We start from the raw sequence: 26,984 nt of genomic DNA, 5'->3' as shown, positions 1-26,984 counted from the left end.
TCTACCCTAAAAACACTGGGCTGATAAGGGTTAAGAAGAAATAGAAACTAAGATACAAAACAAATGTTTGACCTCATGAGTATCATCAGGCTAGGCTCTGGGGCTGAAGGCAACATTGGGCTACACAAAGCATGACCTGAAGCAGAAGGGGGCCTTGAGGTAAAAGGACCCTCCCAACAGATAGATACAGTTCTCATGTACTTTATTGTAGAATGGCCACCACCTCTGTAAACAAGGTCAGGAACATCTACAAACTCATTGCAACCTCAGATGGCAGAGATAGTCCACTCTGGATTGAAGATACTTGACCATTTGACATATCAATCTTACCAACAGTTTCTACAGCCCACCCTCAGACAGAATGAGGTTGCTCTGAATAGGACTTTGGGGGCAGGTACAAAGAGAGTGACTTAAAGGTATCTAATGTAAGGCACTCACACCTGAGTAGGTCTCTACATGAGGCTACATATTCATTCTCAAATAAAATAGCTTTTCTTTGGGATTCTCTCCTGTTAAAGTTATTGACAATACCTCTCCCTATAAGAGGAAAAGCACTTACAAGTTTGAAGTTAAAAATATACTTCTAAGTCATACAGAAATACTTCTGGAGTCAACTTTAGTCCTCCAAATACAATAGGGTTCTTATTGGTATTATTAAGAGCAAAGTTCATCCAAGCTCAAAAAAATTTATACTAAGTTATTTATTCATTAACCACAATTCTAGTAGTCGCCTTCTTTTCTCATCTTGGAATGTTGGCAATGAAGCTCAAATAGTTTACTATGTAGTGGGAATACAGCATGTGATTAAGAATATGGGTTTTGCCACTACCAGCCTCTTATCGGTTGCTCATTTCCCCTAATACCCATTACCTTAAGGTTGAATGTAGAATTGATGCTTGCACAGCCATTACCATATATCATTTTACATTTTCTTTTGTCTCCCCTTCCCTGGGCAATGATTCTTATTTGTTTAATTTGTATATTTGTGTTTTTAAGTGTTTTTGTGTACATCAATTTTTAATATATTAAAAGATATTATGTGACTTTTTTAAAAAAAGAATATTTTTTGAAATCAGAAAGCCTTTGGTCCAAGTTTCAGTTCTACTGTTTACTAATGTGTGCCCTTACACAAGTTATTTAATCTCTCTATGCCTTAGTTTCCACAGGGATAAAATGGAAATCGATAGGTGTCCAGCAGAGTTGTTGTGAGGGTCAAATGAGATAAGGTATGCAAAACCTTTAGTGTTATCTCTTTAACTCACACATCATGACTATGTATTTGAAGAAAAGAATTGAAATGGACTTAACATGAGATTGTGCTCCTCTGCCAGGTAAGCACATGGCTGTTCAGAAGGAAAACACATTTGTTTGGCTGAAGAAATACTAAAATCACTTTCTTCACCTGCCTCCAAGCAAAAATCCAGAATGTTAGTAACTAAAGGGCAGTTTTCCAATTCTAAAATCTCAGTTTACATTTTCCCAAAATAATCTACTTCAGAAAAACAATATGAGAGGAAAAGAGATTTTAATTTTTATGAAGCCAAAAATATACAGAATTCATCAAAAACCAAATGCCTCCAAAACCTGTTTTGCAACACATAAACAAGAATAACTTTAATTTATACTCTAGAAAATAAATGTTTTTTAACCATCTCTATCTCTCTTACTTGTATGATAAGTAAGACAGTTGTCTACCTATAGGTACATTTTTCAAATAGACACATCACCTCTGAGACCATGTACTACAGCATAGGTTTTAGAATTCAAATTACCTGACTCCCCCGGGGCGTGGTGGCTCACGCTTGTAAACCCAGCACTTTGGGAGGCCGAGGCAGGCGGATCACTTGAGGTCAGGAGTTCAAGACCAGCCTGGCCAACATGGGGAAATGCTGTCTCTACAAAAAAAAAAAAAAAAAAAAAAAACAAGAATTAGCCAAGCGGGGTGGCAGGTGCCTGTAATCCCAGCTACTAGGGAGGCTGAAGCAGGAGAATCACTTGAACCTGGGAGGCGGAGGTTGCAGTGAGCCAAGATGGCACCACTGCACTCCAACCTGGGAGACACAGCCAGATTCTGTCTCAAAAAAAAAAAAAAAAAAAAATGACCTGACTCAACTCTCAGTCTTAGCACTAACTAGCCGTGTGATGTTACTTAGCATCTCTGAGCTTCAGGGATCCTTACACTAGAGATATTAATTCCAAACTGCAACAGACATGGTAGACTGATGACGCACCAGCCGTTCTGCCCCCACTTTTTCCAAGCCAACAGATCCCTACATACAATAGAGAGGCTGAAATTGTCAGACACTCGCTTTCCCAGCTTCTTGGAAATAGGAATAGGAATGTAACTCCTCTGTGGCCAGTAAAACATAACAGAAAGTCTACAAGGGTCTTCTGGGGAAAACATTTTTTTCCCTGGTAAAATAAAAGAAACACACAAGAAGAAAGAAACATCTTTCCTCCCTTCCTGTTTTGGGAACAGCAGGGTGACGGCATAATGCTTACACTCCATCTTGCAACTGTGAACAAAAACCCAATAGGATCACACTGAAATAGACTCAAAAGCCTGACAACATTAAACCACTGAATCAACTCTGTAACTGCCTCCCCCAAGACTTTGTATTATGTAAGAAAAATAAACCACAATGGTTTAAGCCACATTTGCTCAGGTTTTATGTTACTTGCAGCACCAACATCCTAATTTCTATCCTATTCGCTTAGAGTTCCTGAGAGGAATATATAAGGTAGCTTAAGTGGAGGCTCAGAGGTTATTAGTGCCTCTGGATAACACTACCCTTAATCTTATTACTTTTCCTGTAAAATCCAATTCCATTTTTCACAATAGTTTGACTGCTGGTCCAACCACCTACTAGCTGATTATTTAATTTATCTGGGCCTACATTTGCTCACTTTTAAGTTACAACTAATAATACTTACTTTCTGAGGTTGTTTTAAGAAATATGCAAACTGGATGCAGTATCTATCACTTGAGGGTAAATCTGTTGCCAAGTGAAATGGCAAAATCTGTTGGAGGCTCAGTTTCATGAAGTTGATGAAATTAGGTTGGAAAACTGTTCAGGTTATTTCCAAAGCTATCCATAAATGAGGATCTGTCAAAGTCAGACAACTGAGCAGTTGAAGAAGTAAAAAAAATATGATGATGATAAATAGCTATTCTGAAAGAATGTGGTAATGTAAAATGGGATAGCTGCTTTGGAAAACACTCGGGCAGTTCCTCAAAAGGTTAAACATAGAGTTATCATATGACCCAGCAATTCCACATAGGTATACACCCAAAAAAATTTAAAACAGATATATTCAAACAAGTACTTGTACATGCATATTAATAGCAGCACTATTCACAATAGCCAAGAGGTGGAATCAACCTAAAAGTCCAACGACTGATGAATGCATAAACAATATGTAGTATATTCATACAATGGAATATTGGTCAGCAATAAAAATTGATGAAACACTGATACGTACTACAACATGGATGAACCTTGAAAATCTTACGCTAAGCGAAAGAAGGTAATCATAAAAGTAATAAAAGACATATGATTTATGTGATTCCATTCATATGAAGTGTCCAGAATAAGAAAATGAATAAGAAAATCTACACAGACCAGAATAAAAAATCTACACAGACACAGCAAAGATTGGTGGTTGCCTAGAACTGGGAGTCAGAGGGAGAGGGAAAGGGTTTCGTGGGAATTGGGGAGTGACAGCTAATGGGCATGTGATTTCTTTCAAGGGTATAATTATAAATATGTTCTAAAATTAACTGTGGTAACGGTTACACAACTCTGTGTAAATAGTAAAACCACTGAATTGCACATTTTAAATAAGTCAATTGGGTGATATGTGAGTTATATATTAATAAAGCTGTTTTTTTTAAAGGTGGGGAGGGGAGAAAATGATTCCAATATAAGAGAATTGAGAGAGGCTCCTGGAAAAATATATCAACCTTTGAAAATTTTTGCAAAAAAATGCTCTTATTTATAAACAAGTTGCTAGAGTCAAACATGCATCAAAAGATGGCATTTGCTACTATTATATAGTTTACCCAGAAAATTATAGCAAAAAGAAAAATAAAAACAATCAACACTTGGTACATTCTTGGTTCTAATTAGTGCAGACATTCATACCCTCACTGAATCAAATGTAAGAGAAAGCATCCTTATTTACATAATTTTTGGTTTCTGTTTAAAGATAACATTCCAATCTAATATTTCATTGATTGAATGATTAACTATTTACCATGAAATACCGTGAAGTAGACTTGCTTTCAGAGCACCTTTTCTGGTATCAATTATCCTCAGAGAAGGAGTCAGTCTGTCCATATAGACAGGGACATGCTTTTGACGCTATCAAAAGCTCTTTTACAGTTGATGATGACTCATGCCAAAGAACTCAAAGATCCAAAAAGGAAACACTTTCTAACAAGCATCTATATGCTCAGCTTAGCGTATATTTCCCAGGACTTTATTCAAGGTTTAGACCTTATGGCAGAACTATTTTGAAAAGGACTGAGAAAGATCTATTCAAAATGTGTCTCCCAGTCCCCTTGTGTGGCTAACTTTATTCTACAATAACTTTGTGACACTTTAAATAACATGTCCATTAGCTGTGATAGGAATTTCAGGATGAGATGTCTGGAAGAATGAAAATGAGAACATGTGCAGATTAAAAGGTGACTGTGGGTATTAATATCCCCTTGAACTCGATTCAGCTGTATCAAATAGAGGCACATAAACAGGGACTGGACAATGAGGTGCTGCCAGATTTTGTTAGTGCTCAGATTCTGAAAGTTGGTTTTAATTTTCAATATCATCCACCATGTTTCTGACTAAAGGTTTATACTTGTCCTTTCAAACACGTCTATGTAAAGCCATATTGATAAAGTGGGTTTTTTTACATTCAATATTCTGGCTTTAATGGAAACATTCTTTTCAGAACCAAAAATTAACGAGGAGAGAAAAGACTTGCAGAGGATAATAAGCAAGACAGAGATGTCAAAATGTTTTCCTCTGGCCCATATGACAAACAGCATTAATTAATTGCTTCACTCGGCCAATGAATTATCGTAAATAAATTAATAGGGAAACCTATTTGCTTTCACTGCTTATGCTACTAAGATTCTAAACAGCCTGGAAAATAAAATGCTAATTATTTTCACCTACCAAAACCCTACTCATCATTTAAGGCACAGATCAAATATCATCCCTTCCAGGAAGCCCTTCATGTCCATGGCCAAGTTCCATAGTGCCTATTTTCTCTATTATACAAAAGAAAGGCAGCAGAATTTAAAGACCTTCTTGATAAGCTTTACATCAGAGTACCAGCTCTGCCACTCTGCCTTTCAAATTCAAGGATAATAACAATCATGATACGTATCAATATCTTACCATACACAAAGCTTTATGTGCATTTTAAAGCTGAGGAAACTGACTAGTTAAATAATTTCACTAGGCTAACACACTCAGTAAGCTAGTATAGAACTTCAACCAACATGCCCCTGCCAATTCATTATGCTACCTTTCTCACTTTACCTACCACTTAGTAGGTACTCAATAAATGGTAGTTCTTATTACATACATGTTGACAATAGCATTTTGTTTCTTGATTAACCATATAGGCTCTGATGGGAAATTTTAAAGACCATATTAACCACTGTGGTCTTAGCGGGCCTGAGTTTTACATTTACTGTAGGCAATGTGGACCTTGAATTTTATACTCAGCAGCAGAAGTGCTGCAGCAGAAAGTACTGAAGACTATGACATTCAACTAGATTAGATATCTGTCATTTCTCTTTATTTCTTAATGAAAATAAGGCCATTTTCATAGACACAGAATACTTCTGACTATTATCTACTGTATGAGATCCAAGTTGGTTAATCTGGGCATGATAAAATATTTCAAAATATTGAAATTCACAACGAATGGATGCTAAAAAAAAAAATAACATCTTTTGGCCAGGCACAGTGGCTCACGCCTATAATCTCAGCACTTTGGGGGGCCAAGGCAGGCAGATCATGAGGTCAAGAGATCGAGACCATCCTGGCCAACACGGTGAAACCCCGTCTCTAGTAAAAATCCAAAAATTAGCTGGGCATGGTGGCCAGTGCCTGTAGTTTCAGCTACTTGGGAGGCTGAGGCAGGAGAATTGCTTGAAACCGGGAGGCAGAGGTTCAAGTGAGCCAAGATTGCGCCACTGCACTCCAGCCTGGTGACAGAGCGAGACTCCGTTTCAAAAAAACAAAAACAAAAACAAAACAAACAAAAAAACCATCTTTCAATAGAAACACTGAATCCTCATTATAAATCACATTTTTACTCTAGAAATTTTTAACTTTCAAGGCAAATTGAAAAAAAAATGTATTTTTAAAGGTATTTTATGGTGGGGCGAGAATTCCAAAGCCTTATTTGGAATAACCAATGTTAGATCTGGAATACAGGTTTTCAGTTCTATTTAAAGTACTTGGGGCAAGTCTTTTGGATGTCAACTTAAGGCATGTAATTTGTAACAGAAAGAATTCCATTGAGGGCTAGAAACTACTTGGGCTTAGCAACCTGGAGTTTATATATCTTATCTCTCTTGCTCTTGGCAATGATCTTCTTGGCAATGATCTAAGTCTACCTTCAGAAAAAATGGTAAATGTGATGAAATCAGGAATTGACTCTGAAAAAGCTAAACTTTCTCAATTGACAGCTACTTGCCTTAGATACCAATCCAGTAAATTAGACCATAAACAAACTTCTAGTAATAATGGGATGGAATTTTTGATGCACTGAACCAATGTGGTACAGTGACAGAAGCAAGGACTTTGGAAGAAAGCAGACAAAGGTCTGAGCCCTAGTTTTGAATTTACTTGGGCAGTTAATTAACACACAACAATTAGTTATTGAGAGTTCAGCATAACAGGCACTATTTTAGGCACTAGGACCTAAAACCATTCCCTAAGCTTCTATTTAGAGAATGGTTTACAAATAAACCATTGCTTTATTTAAAAATTCTAAGAAATAACTAAAGAAAACATAAGCATAGCACCTAGCAGAGCTCCTTAAATACAATAGGTGACTGCTGAATAGTAGCTAATATGATATTATGGTTTCTATGGCAAGGAAACCATATCCAGATAAACCAGCTTATCTGGAGGAAATCTGACTTTTACAGTTTGATTTTCTTTATTCTCCATCTCCTAACCAATGTAACTAAAGCTCAACTTTATTATTTCAGAAATACAATCTTAGCCCAGTTTCAAAGCTTAAATGTTCACGTGAAAAAAACTATTCTAGTCACCTGAATATTTTTCTCAATGCCAATAATTACCATCATTTTAGAATGAGTCAGCCATTTGGCATGTTGCAATAATAATACTTGTATCAGGATGCTTTCAGTCACAAGTCATAGAAAAACCCTATTCCAACAGCATAAACAATAAAAGAGATGCATTCACTCATATAACTGAGAAGAGAGATAGTCAGGCTGCAGGTGCTACTTGATCCAGCTGCTCAATGATTTCACCAATGACCTAGTTTCTTTCCATTTCCACAGTCTGCCTTGCATGATATCAACTTCATAAAAGATGCCCCTTGTCTTCTCAAAATGGCTATCAGCAGCATTAAGTTTATGTGCTTTCTTATTCACCCAATGAGCAAAGAGAAAATTCCAAAACAAAAAGCCCCTAGCAAATATTTTCTCCTACGTTATTGGTTCAAATTGGGTCATCAGCCTATCCCTAACATAATACCTATGGCCAAAAATTTAGAAGAACCGGCTGATTGGGTTAGGCCAGTCAGAGCCCACCCTGATACACGGAAGGTAAGGTTACTCTCATACAAACCACATAGTGGAGAAATTCAATATTATGCTGAAAAAAGATGAAGGGGAAAATGGATTCTGGGAAGGCAACCAACAAATACTTCTACATTATCTAATGTTTATTAAGAGCTCATTAACATACTAGGTATATACTAAACTCTATGTATTATTATATATAATCCTCACAATGTGCCCATTATCATTTCCATTTTAAATGAGATAAATTAAGTCTAGAAAGGTTATGTAACTTACCCAAGTTCACACAGCCACCGTGTAGTAACGTCAAGATTTGAACCCAGGCCATCTAACTCCAAAGCCCATTCTACTATTAAACCACTTAGAACAATTCTTGGCACAGCACCCACTATTAGATATTTATAATAACTGCTAGACTATTTTGCTTTCTTTTATTCCTTTTTCTTTTTTTTCTGTCTTAACATCTGAGCATCAGCAGATACAGCCAAATAATTTGGATTAATATGCTACTTTACAATTATTTTCACTTTTCAAGTCAACAAATGTCTAGATCCAGGCACAAAACTAAGCACATTAGACAAAATACTTGGCCTTCATTTTAAGTTTACAATTTATACACTTTTACAGCTCTTCAGAGCTTGCAAAATAGTGTCTGGATTAGCTCATTTGATCCTTACGACAAACCTGGTCACAATTTCTACAAGCCTTACTTGGACTGGAAGGGTCAGGGCCCACAGTGAGGGTGGACTGACTAAAAATCTTCACACAAGATTTAAATCTGTGCCCTCGCCCAGGTCCAGACAACTCGGTCATAGGAATTTACGCCCACTCCCCCATCACTGCCCACACCCACCTCATTGGCCCCAGTCTTGACTCTCAGGCCTGTTCTGATTTCAAGAAATAAGAACTGTTATCCACAACACAGAAGACATGGCTAACATTGCTTGATCTGACTCATAGCGTTTAAAATAGAGCAACCAGCTCAATCAGCTTGAAATGGAGAAGAAAATTGTGGGCCTTTTTCTCCTTCTATTGTCACTAAGTGAAAGCACGTCCTCAAAGGACCAGATTTTCCACTAAGGATCTCCCAAAGACCAAAATGCCCAGGGCCATGTTAGGTCACAGGGCTTCCTGGGACCTACTTTCTCATGAACAGAAAACTTTTAGGAAAATATGTCCATTGTTGTTCTCTTGGCAGCTAATAATATTCTATATAATTAATTATTTTCATATCTGTTTATTTTTTATGTCTGCTTTTTTGTTTCATAATTTCTTTTCCTTATAAATGTGAAACTTTAATTTACCTCTGCATATCCTACTATAATTATTTTAAAGCCTATGTCAATATAAAATATCAAAGAATTTATGGTGTGAAGTGGGATACTAATGGTATCAGAAACAGGAAACCTCATTTATCAATGAAATAAATAAGTAAAGTCTGTGTCAGGCACTGCAATAGAATTAATTGCATCTGGAATACATTTATGTTCCAATAGCTGATTCTCTTGGTTGTTTTTCTTAATGCTAGTTTTCTTCATGTGTTTATGAATTCATGGTTGCAGTGTCATTTTGAACAAAAGCCTTTTGGTTTGGGCTTAGATGGGGACTTTATGTCTCCTCACACCCACATACTCTTGCACTGTCACTCGCCTTGTCTCTCCCTCTCTTGCTGTCACTCTTATGCTCACTTCTCTTGCTACCAACCTCTGCCTGCTTGCCTGCTTTCCTCTACCATTGCCTTTACATGCCTTCCACACCCAGCCCCAAGTCCAGACCAGGTCTTCTAAAGGAGGTGTGAAGCATATGTCAGTTTCTTTTTCTTTTTTTCTCTTTTTGAGATGGAGTCTCCTTCTGTCACCCAGGCTGGAGCGCAATGGCGTGATCTCGGCTCACTGCGACCTCTGCCTCCTGGATTCAAGCAATTCTCTTGTTTCAGCCTCCTGAGTAGCTGGGATTACAAACATGCACCATCATGCCGGGCTAGTTTTTGTATTTTTAGTAGAGACAGTGTTTCACCATGTTGGCCAGGCTGGTCTCAAACTCCTGACCTCAGGTGATCTGCCCGCCTCAGCCTCCCAAAGTGCTGGGTGGCATGTGCCACCACGCCCAGCCCATATGTTAGTTCCTTAGGGCTGCTGTAACAAATTACAAGCCTTGTGGCTTAAGACAACAGAAATGCATTGTCTCTTAGTTCTGGAGGCCACAAGTCTGAAATCAAGGTATCAGCAAGGCCATACTCCCTCTGAAGGTATTAGGTAAGAATCTTCCTGTGTCTCTGCTAACTTCTGCTGGCTCCAGCATTCCCTGGCGTGGTTTGGCTTGCAGCTAGTTGTAAGCAAGGCCATACTCCCTCTGAAGGTATTAGGTAAGAATCTTCCTGTGTCTCTGCTAACTTCTGCTGGCTCCAGCATTCCCTGGCATGGTTTGGCTTGCAGCTAGTTGTAAGCTATGTCCCTCTCTTCACATGGCCTTTTCCCCTATGTGTCTCTGTGTCTTCTCTTTTTATAAGGACACCACAGTTATTGGGTTTGGGGCCACTCTAATCCAAGTTGATTTCATCTCAAGATCTTTAACTAATTACATATGCAAATCTACAAAGACCTTATTCCCATATAAGATCACATTCTGAGATTCTGAGCAGCCATGAATTTTGGGGGACGCTCTTCAACCCACTGTAGGGCATAGGCCCTTAGATGAAACTGAAGAGAATTATAGACACAGTTACCAAGACAGTACGATGATTTTATCAGCTCACAAGGCTGTTTCTTGGTACTTTGACTCAGGCAGTAATTTGCAGCATTTTTCCCAGCTTTTCATTTTAAATAGTATTGGAGGGACTTCTGTCTCCTGTAGTGGACCCTCTGCTTCTTGAAGAAGCCAAATTTCTGGCCATCATTGCCACTTGAGAGCACAGTGCATCTTCACTCTAGCTCTACCACCTGTTCATGTTTCTGTTCCATTTCCAGTTTTTGAAGATGTTTGCCTTGATTTGAACCTGTGTCTGCTAAGCTTTCTTTTTTCATATTTTATCTCATATTGTTATGTGTTTGGGTTCATCAAGACATCAGTCTATTACATCATCTTGAAGAATTTCCTCTTCAACTTTTTTATGCCTGCTGAATAAGTCAAATAAAATCAGCCTCTGTCACCTTACAATCTCTGCTTAGATCAAACATTCTGAATTCTGGCAAGTTTTTTAGACTCCACAGACACAGAAGAAGAGCCCATTCTGCTTTATACACAGCTCCTTTGCAGCAATGACCAAGTGGTAGCTTTGTTTCCATGTGCCTGTCTCATCTTTAGACTGGGAACCACTTGAGAGAACAGACCCTGTTTTATCATCTTTATACTCCCAGTATCTGGCACTATATATGGCTTCCAGGAGGCCCACCTATGCTCACTGATTGAATGAATGAACGACCGGAGCAACTCCAATAACTTCGCAAGCCTTGGGTCTCATTTACTCATATTTCTACCTGTTCCTCATTCCAAAGAAATTCCTCTAATAAATATTCTTCATTTTCAAAACACTGTCTGGGGTGTTTTGCTATGTACCCTGACTAAAATAAAATTTCCAAGTCCTATTTTTAGATCAAATTTTACTTGACAATTAGGTTTTGGTAAGTAAATTTCATTTCCCCGTTCTGATCTACATTCAATGCAAAAACATCCCAAAAGCAAGCTACTTTAAAAAAAAACTGATTTAATTTTCTAATAGCTAAATCATTAAAACTGTTTATCATCTTCCTTGTAAATAATCTAGCAGCTGTGAATATTCTATACATCTAATAAAAAATATTTTTAATAGAGGACAGGAAAATGTCTTAAATAATGAGACATTGTAAAAATTAATGTTTTTGCATTTTATGGTTCACCTGCAATGAATTATAGATTACATTTTAAAGTGTGCTCTGGGCTCCCATCTCATAAAGACTATCATCAGAAGAACAGGCAAACTGTGCAGTTCCTCATTTTGTAACCCATTAGCCCCTGGATGGTCATGCTTCAGAGGTGGATGGTAAGCATGGGATCGTGTGCTTCACCCCCTTCGTCTTCTGCCTCTTGCACTTCAAACGTGCAAACAGGTTTTTAGAAACTGTGCCCAACTATCATTCTGCTCCTTAGAGACACAAACACTACACATATTGTCTTTGCTAAACTGGACTCTGAAGAGTGAAGTTATGCAACAAGAGCAAAACTCCGTCTCAAAAAAAAAAAAAAAAGAATGCCTCCTTCTTGAAGCACTCCAAGTCTCTATGTTTAAATCATTTTCTACTTAGGAAACAATGCAAACAATGGGGTTTGGAGTTGGGCCAAGTTTTCATTTGCTTTTGCACTTTTCTTCTGATGACAATATTCTGCATGCCTTTCCAAATGCCTGAATACCACTGAGTAGGAGCCATATATACATGCAAAACATCAAACTTTCAAAGTTTCATAGCTACCAAATAAATGTACAGCCACCAACATGTCTCACAACCTTACACTTGTAGAACAGCATACACGGGGTTTGCCTATACAAGGGTAAATGTGTGATGACCTATAAGCCCTACACGGGATAAGAATAAGGTCTCTGTCTGGCCAAGATCACCCTTCCTGATCAGGGAGAGAGAGAAAGAGAAAGACAAGTAGAGACAAAGAGAGAGAAAGAGAGTTGGGGTTTAGGGAGAACAAGTATAGCTAAGAGTAGATTTTAAGTACCCTCACCACAAAAAAATAAGTATGTGAGGTAACACATATGTTAATTAGCTTGATTAGCCATTCTACAATGTATACATACTTCAAAACATGTTGTACACCATAAATTTACAAATTTTAATCTGTTTATTTAAAATAATTAATTAAAATAAAATAAAGACAGACAATGGGTATTTTCAAAGTGCTCCTGGCTGAAAGCCCAAAGCACTCAGTTCTCACCCCAGCTAAGTCTCTGAGCCTCAGTTTCCTCCTATAAGAAGAGAGCTTTGGACAAGACAATGTCTAAGGTCTCTTTTAGAGCTAACATTTTGTGAGACTAAAAATAAAAATACTTGAACAATCCACTTTGTCATGGGTAGTGACTAACTAGGGCTGGTGGTGTGGGTGGTAAAGGAATTTACCAAGACAGTTGGAAGTAAAGAAAGGCAGATTTATTAGAGAAAGTATGAAAATATGTTGCAAGGATGCAATGGGCAGATCAGCAAAAGAAGAGCTGACTGCAAAGAGACAAAGGCTTACCGGGGATTTTACAGGATGGTGCTTGTGCTGGAGAGGGCTACATGCAGTACTGAAAATGCCAAGGTTGCAGTGCATTAACTTGCATTTTTTTCTATCAAGTGATGGTCTGGTGATTTCAGGTGCAAGAAGATTGTGAGTTATCTGTGCAGGACGGCTATGTGTGCCGAACCATGAAGAAAGCCAGACTTACAGCTTATCTGCTTTTGGTTTTTGCTTTTCCCCTGCTCCCACCAGCCTGACTCCTTTTTCCTTATTAGGACTCCACATACTTCACTTATTAGAGACTTTTCTATTCTGAGGATACAAAACCCTGCACAGTGTTGTTGTTCAAATGACTCCCCTCCCTACTGTGCCCCCAATACATTCAGTGCCTCCCCTTTGGGCTCTGTTCACATAGTGTCTTAGCTGCAGTAGCTCATACAAGTCACCAACGGGGCTTTCTAAAGGGACACATCCCACAACCTGTACCTCCAGATACAAATTCCATAAGTAGGAAGGGGTTTTCATGCTTTTATAAACATGATTCTGCTGTGTACTGCCAGTGGAGAATCACATCTAGTGGGAAATGAAGTTTTTTCATCTGTGAGGTGTGGCCATGAAATAACTAAGAAACTTGACCCTAGGTGGCCTATTTGGATGGCTTTATTTGGTGGCTTAAAGTTCTTTATGTCTAAAACCCATGGGTCTTTCAAATGATTTCTTGGAATTTCAAGAGCTCTCCATACCCAAGCATCTTTCAGCACTTTTCAAGCAAAGATGCATTAAACCTTGCTTCAAAGCAAGGAAAATGGCACCACAGCCATCTCAGGGTACAGCAGAATCAGTTTAGAGGCTGAGGTAGAGCAGAATCAGTTTAGAGCTGAGATCTCTTCTAGAGCAGCTTTGTATCTGTTTTATGTTACATTTACACTGCATTACATTAACAATCGAAGAGGCATTAGCATGACCTTCCATGAACTTGCTAATTACAGATGTGAACACACAGTCACAAGTGAAAAAAGGGAAATTGAGAGAAAGAAAAAAGAATGTGCTTAACATTATTATCCTGATTACATTTTTGCAGTCTTCTTCCATAATCAGATGCATAATTAATTTAAAAAGAGCCCTTCTTCTACCAGCTAAAACATACACACAAGTCATTTCTCCATGCCTCAAAGTACATGAATTATACATGTTAAAATTCTGAGGACTAAATTCGCTTTTGGGAAAGAGAGGAGAAGTATAATATACATACAGAAGGATTCATAAATCCCACATTTACAACTCAATGAGTTTTTTTTACAAAGTGATCTACCTGTGTAACCACTTCCTGAATCAACATATAGTATATTACCAGGACTGGAAGTCCCTCTCTCGAAATCACCCTTCCAAGTAGCCACTTCCTGTTTGAATCGGCATAGATTAGTTTTTGCCTGTTTCTTAACATGAGCAAATAGAATCCTAGAGAACTGTATGTTGTCTTCTTTCAGCTAACACTGTTTCTGTGAGATTCATTCATGTTGAAATGTGTAGTTGTAATTTTTTTCATTGCTGTATGGTATTCTATCAAGTGACTTGCCACAATTTGTTTTTCCATTTGACGCTGCCTGAACATCTGGTTGTTCCTATCATGAGTAATGATACTATGAACACTTGTGCATTCTTTTCTGTGCACAAATGTAATCTCTTCTGTTGAGTCTAGATCTGGAAGTAGCATAATGTAGCCACAGGGCCTGCATATATTCAGATTCAGTAGCAGTGCCAAACTGTTTTCCAAAGTGGTTGCACCAGTTCACATTCCCACAAATCACAGAGGTCCAGTTGCTCCAAATTCTCTCCATTCATATTCCCTTGAATCATTTCTGTGAAGTGGTTTTATTTCTTCTTTAAAATTTTGGGAAAAATCACCAGTGAAGCTATCTGAGCCTAGAGTGTGCTTTTTTTCTTTCTTTTTTTTTTATTTAGTTTTTTGTTTGTAGCAAGATTTTTAATTACAGATCCCATTTCTCTAATAAGTATAGAAATGCTAAGATTTTTAAATTTCTTCTATCAGTTATATCAAGTTGCATTTTCAAAAGATTTTCTATTAAACCTAATATTTTAAATGTATTGGTATAACTTTTTATAATATCCTCTTGCTTGCATTCTTTATGAATTTTGTATTATTATTTATTACTGTTATTCTCCTTACTTTGTCTTTCAGATCGGATATTTTCTGCTGATATGCCCTTCATGCTACTAATCTTGTCTTCTATCATATCCAGTAAGTTTTTAAGCTTTTTCAATGAGTTCTCAATTTTAGATACTGTGTTTTACAGTTCTAGCATGTTCATTTTATTCTTTTGTGTAGATTCTGGTTACCTGTTTATATTCTCCATATTGTCACATGTTTTTCAACTTTTCCTCTATTTTTAACATAATAATTTTGGTGATTAGGTTTAGATGCTAACTCCAACATCTAGATTGTCTGGGTCTGGGTCTGTCTTTTCTCTTGATGATAGATCACTTTTCCTGCATCTTTGCATGTCAGTAATTTTTAGACATTGTAGATGCTTTGAATTACACTGTGAACTCAGTTTTCTTCCTCTAGTAGACAGTTAAATTACAAACAAATCATCTTGATTCTGTCAAGGCTTTGCTAGTTCAGTTCTTAGGGTTTAGTTTTACCCACACTTGTAGAGCATTGTGCTGACTCCTAAAATGTGGACTTCCTATTGTCCTGGGTAAAATTTTTTAGGGTTTCCTGAGGTTGCTCCATCTTGCCTGGATCCCAACTCCAAACTCTGCCTCTCTAGCACTGCAGAGCTTCTATAATCTTTGCTCAGCTCTCAAGCAACTATTCTCTACTAAGCCTCTCAGAGTTGTACCCTGTGACTAGGTAGTTTGGGATTAGGCCAGGAACTCAAGGAGATTATCTATTCAGATTTTGACAGATTTTCCCCCACTAATAATTTGGCTATGTTTTCTTTAAGACCATGCTACTAAATCTCAGCCACCGTGGCACTCTGAAACTTTAATCTCTATATCTTCTTCACTCGACATGGCCATGATTCTCTGCGTAGGCTCTGTATTCTTGTGCTGCAAACTGGAAAATTCTGTCAGAGAAAAAGCATCAGGAATGCCGGATCACTTCTTATGCTCTATTTCTCTCAAGGATTACAGCTTTTTCATTGCTACCCCACGGCTGCAAATAATTATTTTATATGCTTTGTTCAATCTTAGATATGTTCATTACCATAGTTTAAGTCCAATGCAAGATAAGAGAAGTCTCCTCTCCTTAGATGTTAGCCTCATAGCCTCCTCTCTCTGTTTGGTTTCTGAACTTTTTTCTCAATACAGGTAGCCCTTGGTAACTGATAAGCTCCTCATAGAGAGACTGCATACAAACTGCTGGACCTACTTGGGACTGCTTTGCTAGTCCTGCTGTCTAATTTTTGTCCCTCCCACCCATGACACTTCCATAAGCTTCAACACAGCACTTTTTTTTTTCTTAACTTCTAAGTCTCATATTGTGTCTAGGCAAATGCTCTAAGAAGACAAAACCCATGACAATTTAGGGCTCATCGTGTACATTCTTTGCCTATTAAATCTTGGCCCTATGCTTCTGGTCACCTTCAAACATCTGCTTTTTGCTTTGTTTTCAATTTTAATCCAACGTTTATAATTATTCTTGGCGGAAGCTTTAGTCTGATACAAGTTACTCGCTCATTGCAAAACTCCTCATTTGCATTTTCACTTTAACTTTCACATTCTGGCCTGAAAGTTAAAATAAGATAACACCTAATCAAGAGATGACATGACTCTTGATTTTTCTCAGCTTTGTCACCTTGTTATTTTTGAACCCCCTCCTACATAATTTATACCATTTCACCTATAATATAGTTCATTGATGCAAGTAATTTTAATGCATTTCAGTCAAATAAATCTCCCTAGCGAAATATTCTTAGTTAATAGGTAACACGTAAAAAGCCAGAAGTATTTGCCAGAACCATAAATTTTAAGCTAATTTCACAACTGTTGAAGAGCAAGATGTTGGATGTAGACCCTGCACTGCATCTTCAGGGCCACATGACACTGCAAAATTAAATGGACCTTGATAAGCATCATCAGATGTGGCTGTTGTGTTCTTTTTCCGCATTAGCAATGGACGCTTGCATGATTCCTTAGGCTACCAGTCAAAGGGAAAGTATTTTTTTAGTCAAAAAAAGTAATTTAAATTCCAGTATTATGAATGTGTACTGACAAAAATCAGCAAGGGGAAAAAGAAAAAAGATCTGAATTTACATATCTATTGTCATGGCAAATCTTTTATTTGGTTTAAAGATTAAGATTTACAGCTGATGCCACAAATGATAAAAAGGATGTCTAAGTTTTGTAAGAAAATGGAAAGAACATAGGCTGAGCATGGTGGCTCACGCCTATAATCCCAGCACTTTGGGAGACCAAGATGGGCGATCACCTGAGGTCAGGAGTTCAAGATCAGCCTGGCCAACATGGTGAAACCCCGTCTCTACTAAAAATACAAAAATGACCCAGGTGTGGTGGTGGGTGCCTGTAATCCTAGCTACTCAGGAGGCTGAGGCAGGAGAATCACTTGAACCGGGAGGCATAGGTTGCAGTGAACCAAGATCATGCCATTGCACTCCAGCCTGGGTGAGAAGAGTGAAACTGTCTCAAAAAAAAAAAAGAAAGAAAATAGAAGGTAAAATAGTTTGGAATATCATATGAAAATACAGTTAGACATCAAAAAAGAAAAGATTCTTGACTAAAGATAGTAGAATGAGTATTTGAGAGTAAAAGTGCAAGGAAAATTTTTAAAACAATGACTATTCTTCTAGAATCTCATTCGTAAAGGGAAAAGAAGGAGGAAAAATTATTCTATAGTAAGGTAAAGGAGATTCAAAAATAGAATGGCAAATAATAACTAAGCAAGTCACCAATAAGACTCATCCCACAAGACCCTCCCCAGATAAAATGTTCTTATTCCAAAGCCCAGATTCTTCAGGTCTATATTATTTGAACAAAATACTAATTCTCTCTCTCTTTCTCTCTCTCTCAGTCTTTCTGTCTCAGACACACACAAATGCAAAAATACATAACTCTTTAACAAGTTTCATTCACTTATTTGGTTGTTTTTTAGATAAACTTTTAATTTTAGAATAATTATAAATTTACAGACAGTTGCAAAGATAGTATGAGGTTTCTGTGTGCCTCTCACCCAGTTTCCCCTGTGTTAACATCTTACGTTATCATGGTGCATTTGTCAAAACCAAGAAACTAATACTGGTGCATTGCTATTAACTAAACTTCAGACTTTATTTGATTTCACCTGTTTTCCACAAATGTTCTCTTTCCATTCCGAGACACCACATTGCATGCAGTCATCACGTTGCCTCAGACTCCTCTTGGCTCTGATATTTCTCACTCTTTCCTTATTTTGCATAACTTAGACAGTTTTGAGGAGTACTGGTCAGATATTTTGTAGAATTCTCCTTAATTTGATTTTTGCTTGTGCTTTCTTATGATTAAATGTAAGAGTTTTAAGTTTTAGGGAGAAATACAACAAGGTGAAGAGGCTACATGATATCGCAAAATACATAGTATCAACACAACTATCATCACTGGGGAGGATAACCTTGATCACTTGGTTTGCCAGATTCCTCCACTGTAGAGCTTTTTTTTTTTTTTCCTTTCTAAACACTATTCTTCAGAAGCCATATTCAAAGGGAAAAGGTAAGACTGAGTGTCACCTCCTGGAGGGGCAATCAATGTTTCTGAAACCTAGGTTTTAGGAACAAGCAGGAAAATGGGAAAAAAATCCAAATTTCTTTTCTCGAAAACAATAACAACATTAAACCAGTATATAGCATGTTATTTCAGCATCCGACATAATAAAAATTTAAATATCATTATTTCAGCCTCAGGAATTGGAAACTGGCTTGCAGTTCTTGCTATTCAATTGAATGACTGGGAATATGACATAGACCTGAGATGGTAAATGCACAGGCAAGCTATTCCCATCTTCTGTCTCATGGCAGACACCACTAATCAATCAAGGAATCTCTCCTAATTTTACCTGATGTAGCTTTGGAATTCTCTTATTATCAATTCACTAGAATCATTGGCACACAAGTTGAAAACTGTTTGCCATTCCTGGCAAATGTGATCAGAAGACTGACCATTGGGCCCAGGAAGAAATTGTTCCCCATGATACATTTCCAGGTGGGGTTTTACTTGTGATCCATCCTCAGAGTAGAGACTGAAATGTCCTCTTCTGCATACACTTATTGTTATCCTCAATTGTACACAACTTCGTGTCCTACTGCATCCTTCTAATATATCTACATTCATCATCATTTTTCTATTATACTTCTCTTCTTTCAGGATTAGATGACAATAGTCTTGAGATGAGGTAGATGGGAGAAAGAATGAACAATTTAGGTAAATAATAAACAATATAGGATGAGGTAGGTGAGAGAAAGAATGAACAATTTGGTGACCTTATGGTCAACAGCTTCAGACATGTTTTCATATACTTTACAAAATTTAAAAATGCCTCCCATTACTATGAAATTTATCTTGTCATTACACTTAGCTTAAATCATTGGCAATGGCAGTAGATGCATAAATAGACACCTAATATCACTTCTTAGTTTGCTTTCCAGTATTGAAAACACCACCACAAATTTGCCCTTCTTCTTCAGCAAGCATTTTAGCTTTGACTCAACAGTCTTTATTGGGGAATTAAAGCTGTACAGCACATTCAAAGTTGCCAGCATCTTTATTCACCTCCTCCTTCATGCTTAATTCAGCATAAATATGATATAGTTCTAAGAAATCAATAAATGTGATCCTGCCTATTTATCTCTTCTTATGTATTCAAAGTGGTTTTTGAATATCTACCTTATCCAATCACTTGTGTTAGGGACCACAGAGTTTCATAGCATAGTATTAGTGCCCTTGAGGAATTTATACCCTACAAGAGGAGACTTTTCCACAAGTCACGAATACAATGAAAATCTATATGAATGGGAAGAGTATTACAGGCATTAAGAAGATAGGGATTCCTTCTCACTGAGATAATTCAGAGAAGTAGTAGAGAAGGCAAATATAGTTGCCAATGTAAGCCTTAGTTTATCCAGCTGGTCTAAAAATACTTATCAAATTTTAAGTATATGCCAGAGGCTGGCGATTATAGTAAAATAACAAGAATATGGAGTTTATTCTTGCTGAATAAACAATATTACCAGCATGGTCTTTGACAATTGTTCTAAGAGAAACACGCATAAGATATTAAGGAAGCTCAGAGGAAAATCATCTAAAAAGGATTAATAGAAAGGCAAAAATTCCAGGAGGCTTCTAAGAGGAGTAACTCTTGAGCCAAGTTTTAAAGAATGAACAGAAGGTAATTATGTGAACGGGGCCAAAGCACCGCTCCCAAACAGAGAAGGGCTTGGGGAAGCCCATAAAGCAAGAGACATCATGATATACCTGGTACCATGAGAGGAAAAGGAGCTGTCCATGCAAGGGGGACTGGATTGCTAGCCAGCAGACGGAAAGAAGAAGGCCTGAGCTTCACAGTACTTAACGGTATCAGCTGACTATGTAGTACACAATATAACAGCATGAAAAGTGGAGCTTACCCTAAAATATCTTCTAATTATTTGCCATGAGCTCCTCTGGATTAAGATATTGCCCCCAAAATGCCCTTTTGAAGTGTTGCCCATCCAGATCACCCATAATCCCCTCTGCATGGATGAGTTTATCAGAAGAAGAATGAGCACATACATCACTCTTATAAGTCTAAATCTTGGAGCTTGACTCCAACTAGGCAAAGTGCCAAATGGGGATATCTCAGTTTAGGGGAGAGGGGAAGAGAGCATCCACCAAAAAACAAAAATAAGTAAATAAATAAAAGTATTAATGGCAGCTGGGCTTAATGGCTCACGCCTGTAATCCCAGCACTTTGGGAGGCCGAGGCAGGCGGATCACTTGAGGTCAGGAGTTCGAGACCAGCCTGGCCAACATGGTAAAACCCCATCTCTACTAAAAATACAAAAGAAAGTAGCCAGCCATGGTGGCATGCATCTGTAATCCCAGCTACTCAGGAGGCTGAGGCAGGAGAATTGCTTGAGTTCAGGAAGCAGAGGTTGCAGTGAGCAGAGATCGTGCCACTGCACTCCAGCCTGGGCAACACACTGATACTCAGTCTCAGAAAAATAAAAAATAAAAAAGTAATAATAATAAAAGTATTAAGGACACACTTCACCTAGCTCGCAGGCTATGGATTTTTTTTTCTTTTTTGGTAAATAGTAGTGAGATGCCTGGATCAGAAGCTAATTAAACAGCTGACAGAACTTCATGTTGGTATTCAAGACTTGAAAGAAGAATATAGAGACTTAATAGATGTGGAATTAAATTTCCCTTAGTCTAGCCTAGCCTAGACAATATTTATTTTATTTTTACATGTGCATTTTTAATTTTTTTATTATTATACTTTTAGGGTACATGTGCACAACGTGAAGGTCTGTTACATATGTATACATGTGCCATGTTGGTGTGCTGCACCCATTAACTCGTCATTTAACATTAGGTATATCTCCTAATGCTATCCCTCCCCCCCTCCCCACCCCACAACAGGCCCCGGTGTGTGATGTTCCCCTTCCTGTGTCCATGTTATCTCTAGATGTTTATTTTAATCATCCATCCTTAACAGAACCTTCCCCTAATTATAAAAAGCCTTTCAGAAAGATATCCTATAGAAGTTCTATACCATGACATGAATAGACACTGGATTCCCTGACTTGGGCAATATTTATCCTGTTTTTCAGTCTGAAAACTGATTTTTCTTCTATACCAATGTGCTATTGTCAGTGCGCTATCATATTGTGTCTTTACTTAGAGATGTGTCTCAATATGAGAAGACTAAACAATAATGATATAGACCTATAAAGGACTATGTGATGTATCATTTCATTTACATTTCTTTTTAGAACATGAAAGGTGGTGAAGCAAGAAGAATAAAGATACACAAATTAGAAACGTTTGATTTGTCTTGGGTCTACATTTTTTTCTCCATCATAACCAGCTTTTAAACAATAAAATATGCTCATTTATGAGGATCATCATTATGAGCTGCAGTGAAAATCCACTTCAAGCCATCTGCCTAGTTACAAAACCTCGGAGTGCCTGCTCTCCCCTCCCCAATCCTGCACTGTGGTTGCTGATGACTGAGAAGGCTGTCACATCCAGCTTTCCTGACTGGGGTGTAACTGATTAATTCTCCCTGAACACCATACAAGATGAGCTGTTAATTTTGTTTGTTTTTCGGTCTATCTTCTGACTTGATGATTGATTCCCACTGCAGATCATTAATGGAAATTAAGTATTTGATCCGGCTTTTAATTTGAATTTTAATTAAGTTTTCGATCCAGCTTCCAAAATGTCCAATAGGTAGAACTGCCCTTTCTACCCTATTGCCTGCTCATCAGTATGGGATTTAGTGTGACCTCCTGTCTCCGCCTGATTCCCCAACCAGGAGACTACAGAGGCTCTTAGTGCACTAGGGTGAGGATGTGTTTGCTCAGTTCTCTCCCACTCCCCTACCAGACTGGTCAATGAACACAATGCTTATGTTCCCAGTGCTCAGGCCAATGCCAATAGGATGATGAATAAATAGTAATTAGATGAACACATATATGTGTGGGTGAACTGATGACTAAACTATGAAGAAAACTAAGAAGAAACTACGTACTTGGTATTTTTCTGTTTACAAAGAATCTTCCCTCATTCAACAACCACTAGGTGTTCCTGTTAGATTTCTAGAATTATGTGACGGGTGGGATATTTCCTACTGATGACCCCTCAAAAGAATCCCATTCCTTCCCTTATTAGCATGAGAAAGTGGAAAGTTGCTGGCTTTCCAGAGTATAAAGACTCATCCCAGTTGGTTTCAGAAGCATCTTTTTTATTTTGTAAAACCTTAGCACATATTCCAAACAATTTTAATTTTACAGGATAAAAAATAAAACTGTGTTCCTTGATAACTTTCTTACGACACACATATGCATGCACACCCCATGTCTTAAATCTATTTAGAATGCAGAAAAAACAGAACGCATTTCTTGCTTCTCAGATAGGCAGAAAATAAAAAATTAGGTAATTTCCAGAGTAAGTGAGGACATGGGAAAATTGGTACTTTCATGCATTGTTAGTAGAAGTGTATTATGATGCTCCATTTTTAAAGAAGAATTTGTTGATATCAAAATTGTAAAATTGTATCTGTAATTTAATAATTGTAAAATCATACCTGTAATTTAAGAATTTCATGTCCGAGAATTTATTCTTCATACTTGTACAACATTATGTACAAGAACATTTATTGCAGCATTACTCATCATAGCAAAGAAAATTCCTATAAAAACCTAATTTTCTATTATTAGCAGGAAGGTTATATATATTATCCTTGCAGCTGTTAAAAAATAATGAAAATGATCTTTATATACTGCTGCAGAGAGATACATCTAATGTCCCCTTTGGGTTTTAAAAAAGATATACATACGTGTGTGTGTGTGTGTGTGTGTTTGTGTGTGTGTGTGTGTGTGTGTGTGCATGCACATGCTTGCATATACTTAGAGAAATTCTAGAAAGAGATACAAGAAATTAATTATAGTAGCTACCCCAGGAAATGAAAGTGGCAGAAGTAAAGGCAAATTTTTTTTTCTAATTTGACCTTTCTACATTTCTGCATGTTATTTTTATAATATAAAACTAGTTAATAAAAAAGTCTTGTATCTAAAATAATACATGGTTTAATTTTATATTTTGGGGTTTGCAACAACCTTCTCAAGCAACACACAAACACAGAAACCATAAATATAAAGACCAACAAATTGAACCTTGTAATTTTATTTTTACATTTTAATACCAAAGGGGAGAAGTCATTAAAAGGTACTTTCTAACGCCAGAAAAGGGTTCATAGGCTTGACACCAAAAGCACAATTCAAAAAGAAAAAAAATTATAAATTGGATTAAATCAACATTAAAAATTTCCTCTGTGAAAGATCCAGGGAAGAGAATAAAAAGATGAGCTACAGACATGGAGAAAATATTTGCAAATTACATATCAGACAAAGGCCTTGTATCTAGAATATATACTCTAAAAACTCAAGGAGCTCTCAAAACTCAGCAGTTAAAAAGCAGACATTTGTAGCCATTGAAATGCAAAGAGAAAAAAATAAAAGGCAAACAACCCAATTAGAAAGTGAGCAAAATATATGAACAGACATTTTACTGAAGAGGATATACAGATGGTAAATAAGCATGTGAGAAGACGTTTAACGTCACATGCAAATTAAAACCCCAATGAGACATCATTACACAACTATCAGAATAGCTAAAATAAAAAAATAATAACTATACCAAAAGCTGGTGAGGACATGTAGAAACTGAGTCACTCATATATTGCTGGTAGGAATGGAAATGACACTGCCATTCTGAAAACAATTTGGCTGTTTCTTAAAAAACTAAACATGCAACTACTATATGACTTAACAGTTGTACTCCTGGATATTTATCCCAGAGAAACGAAAACTTAAGTTCACATAAAAACCTTTACATAAGTATTCATAGAAGCTTTATTAATAATAGACAAAAACTAGAAACAATCCTAATGTCATTTCATAGGTGAAAAGTTAAACAAACTATGACACATCCATACCATGGAATACTACACAGCAATAAAAAGGAATGAATTTGTGATGCACACAACAATCTGAATGAAAAAACACAGTTTCAAAGGATTGCATGTTGTATGACTCTATCCATAATAACATTATTGAAATAAAAATTATAAAAATGTATAACAGATTAGCGGTGGCTAGAGGTTAAGGGTGAGGAAAGAGGGTGGGTATGACTGTAAAGGATCAGTACAGGAGCCTGTGTTGAAGAAATAGCTCTGCATCTTGATTGTGATTGTGGTTACATTAATCTACACATGATTAAAAATTGCACAGGACTGCACACACACACACACAAATGAGCGCATGTAAAATTGGAGTAAGATCTGTGAGTTGTACCAATGTCAATTTCCTGGTTTTGATATTGTACTGTAGTTAAGCAAGATGTTACCATTAAAAGAAACTAGGTGAATGATACATGGAATCAAATGAAAAAGCATTTAAAATAGTACAGGGGAAAAAAGGAAGACCAAAAATATATTAAGAAACACATGAAAAAGAAAGCAAGTGACATAGAAAAAGTGAAATTCCAATCATATTATTAAACAGGGTCATTTCGTGTTGATAAAAGTTACAAAGCCAAATGACAAAGCATGAAAGTCTATGAAAAAAGTACATGAGACATATGCCACAAAATACAACTGTAGTGGGAAAATTTAACACACCCGTAACACTTTTTGAGAAGTATATTGACCCTTGCACTCTACAAATGGAGACTAAATATTCTTTTCATGTGCCTTGGACTATTTCCTAAAGTGTATCATATTAGCTACAAAATAACCTCAAAAATTTCAAAAAGTAGAAATTCCAGAGCTCACAGCCTCTGATCATTTTGCCTTAAAAGACTCACCAGGAATTACAATTAAAAATAAAAGGTGAAATATGCAAAATTATATCTCAGAAAGGGACTATATCTGTAGACATAGATAAATTTTTTAAATGAGAGAATGCATCTTAATTTTTATTACTCAAGATTAATTTATTTGACAATCTCAATAGATGGTTTTATAAGAAAGTACACACTACTAAAATAGAAGTTATAAACACCAACTTACCAATAATTTCATAACAATGTAACAATGACTCCCTAAAAAATGCACTTGGTCAAAATGGTTTGAAAGGTAGATTCTTTCAATTTATCAAAACAAATATAAAAATAATGATATACGACAGATTATAGAGATTATATTTAAAAAGTGAAAAAGTTCTCATTCATTTTACTAATGTTGTGTGGCCCTGATAGTGACAAATTCAGCACATGCACACACACACACACAAATACACAAGCACACAAAGGTACTCTCTTACACTTTTGATGGAAGTATAAATTGATGCAGGTTCTCTAGGGAGCATGAATTAATTTTTTTAAAAAAATATATGTGCCCCTTTACCTAGGAGTTCCACTAAAGGAATTTCCCCTGAGGTGATAATGTTTCACGTGTGAGAGATTATTTGTGCAGCAGATTCTGGAACAATGTAATCTGGTTCAATGTCATTTTGTTCTGGACTGATGGGGAAAAAAAATTGATTCCGACTGGAATAAATGGGATTGATTGATCAGTGGACAGGTTCCAGCCACCCACCATGCTAAACTGGACTAATTAAGTCAATAACTATCTTATCTGTTTTTATTAATCTTTCTTGTGTGTGTAGCTCACATTTATTGTAATGTAAAATATTAGAAGTATTTTATCTCTCTTTAGAAGTCTGGTGATGTTTTGTGACTACAAATATGCTGTAGCAATATCACTGTTGTTTCCATCAATTAGCCTATGGTAAAACTGGTTTCCCTACATATTGTTTTGCTTAAAGTTGCAGTCTCCAAGAATCTATGGACAATAATGTTAAGTGAAAACTTACTGTGTATGAATATTCATAGTGGCATTGTTAGCAACAAGATACGAAAAAAAAACTGGAAACAACCTAAATGTTTACAGCGAAGATTTTTTTCAGTCACCTCAAATTCTTTGACATTAAGCATATGAAAGAATGGCCAACATCACTAACCATTAGAGAAATGCAAATCAAAACCACAATGAGATACCATCTATCACATCAGTCAGAATGGCTATTACTAAAAATGAAAAAATAACAGATTCTGGCAAGGTTGCAGAGAAAAGGGAATGTTTATACACTGCTGGTAGGAATATAAATTAGTTTAGTCATTGTGAAAAGCAGTGTAACAATTTCTCAAAGAACTCAAAGCAGAATTACCATTCAACCCAGCAATCCTATTACTGAGTATATACACA

At 36.8% G+C, this 26,984-nt stretch overlaps 1 protein-coding gene across 4 annotated transcripts in view; it reads right to left on the bottom strand.

Moving 5' to 3' along the window:
• The window catches only part of SLC30A8 (solute carrier family 30 member 8), a 251,686-nt gene that overhangs the window by 192,906 nt on the left and 31,796 nt on the right, over positions 1-26,984 (bottom strand). The window contains exon 3 of one of the 4 annotated variants that reach the window (XM_055348247.2): positions 1,773-1,895. The exons of the other annotated variants lie outside the window; for them this stretch is intronic. The gene's annotated coding sequence lies outside the window, so the exon portion shown is untranslated. The remainder of the gene's footprint in view (positions 1-1,772; positions 1,896-26,984) is intronic. 4 annotated transcript variants of the gene reach the window in all.

This window comes from Gorilla gorilla, chromosome 7 (assembly GCF_029281585.2).
Source record: "Gorilla gorilla gorilla isolate KB3781 chromosome 7, NHGRI_mGorGor1-v2.1_pri, whole genome shotgun sequence".
Taxonomy (NCBI): domain Eukaryota; kingdom Metazoa; phylum Chordata; class Mammalia; order Primates; family Hominidae; genus Gorilla; species Gorilla gorilla.
This window is presented reverse-complemented; position numbering and strand designations above follow the sequence as displayed.